This window comes from Melanotaenia boesemani, chromosome 17, assembly GCF_017639745.1.
Source record: "Melanotaenia boesemani isolate fMelBoe1 chromosome 17, fMelBoe1.pri, whole genome shotgun sequence".
Lineage (NCBI taxonomy): Eukaryota > Metazoa > Chordata > Actinopteri > Atheriniformes > Melanotaeniidae > Melanotaenia > Melanotaenia boesemani.
Genome location: NC_055698.1, coordinates 33,264,409 through 33,265,553, shown reverse-complemented (window position 1 = coordinate 33,265,553; position 1,145 = coordinate 33,264,409).

Here is a 1,145-nt window from a genome sequence, read left to right as displayed (position 1 = left end):
TTCAGTGTTTCTCATTTTATCCCCCATGAACGATGTTGAAGCCACATCCCCCTCCTTTTAAACCAACTTTAAATATCATCAGGTTCTTACAGCAGGTTCCCCAGATTTCCTAGGTCTTCCCAGGTTTTCCCAGGTTCCCCAGGTTTTCCCAGATTTTCTCAGTTTCCCCAGGTTTTCCCAAATTCCCCAGGTTTTTCTGGATTTCCTAGGTTCCCCAGGTTTTCCCAGGTCTTCCCAGGTTTTCCCAGATTTGCTCAGTTTCCCCAGGTTTTCCCAAATTCCCCAGGTTTTCCCAGATTTCCCAGGTCTTCCCGGGTTTTCCCAGGTTCCCCAGATTTTCCCAAATTCCCCAGGTTTCCCTGGATTTCACAGTTTCCCCAGGTTTTCCCAGATTTCCCAGGTTTCCCTGGATTTCCCAGGTTCCCCAGGTTTTCCCAGATTTCCCAGGTCTTCCCTGGTTCCCCAGGTTTTCCTGGATTTCCCAGGTTTTCCTAGATTTCCCAGGTTTTCTGTGTGTAGGTCTGAAGACTCTCCATCACCACTATGATCCACATAAATATTTACAGATCAGAAGTCTGCGCTGCTCTGCGTTCCAGGCTGGTGTTGGTGTCAGGAGGAGGTGGGATGAGACCAGTGAGTTTTGCTGGTTCTGGTCCGGTCTGAAACACCTGGAAACTGGTCTGACAGCACTGAAGCAACCGACACGGTGCAACGTCTGACAAGTTGAAGCTGAAATTCTGGATAAAGTCTTGGTGTTGGGCTCTGACTGGGATCAGAGTAAAAATCTGGTCATGTGATCACCTCCTGTCACTTCCTGCTTTGACCACAGTTCTGTTGACAAGTCGGTTCTTTACAATCTCATCAGGACGTCGACTCCGGGGTCATGTGATGCCGGAGCCTTTCCCATGACTCTTCCTGAAATATGTCTGACCTTGGCCTCGAGGATGTAGGAGAACGGCCTTGTTTGGTCCCAGGAGGAGGAGGAGGGGGGAGGAAGATTGGGACTGAAGCTGCTTAGCAAACATTCCAGATTTCACATCATGGAGCAGCACTGAGGAGACTCCACCTGTCCTGTTCAGGTTGTCTTTCATCCCTGCAGTTGATTTGTTAAAATCCCGTTTCTAGCCTGAAACTAACCACGGCCT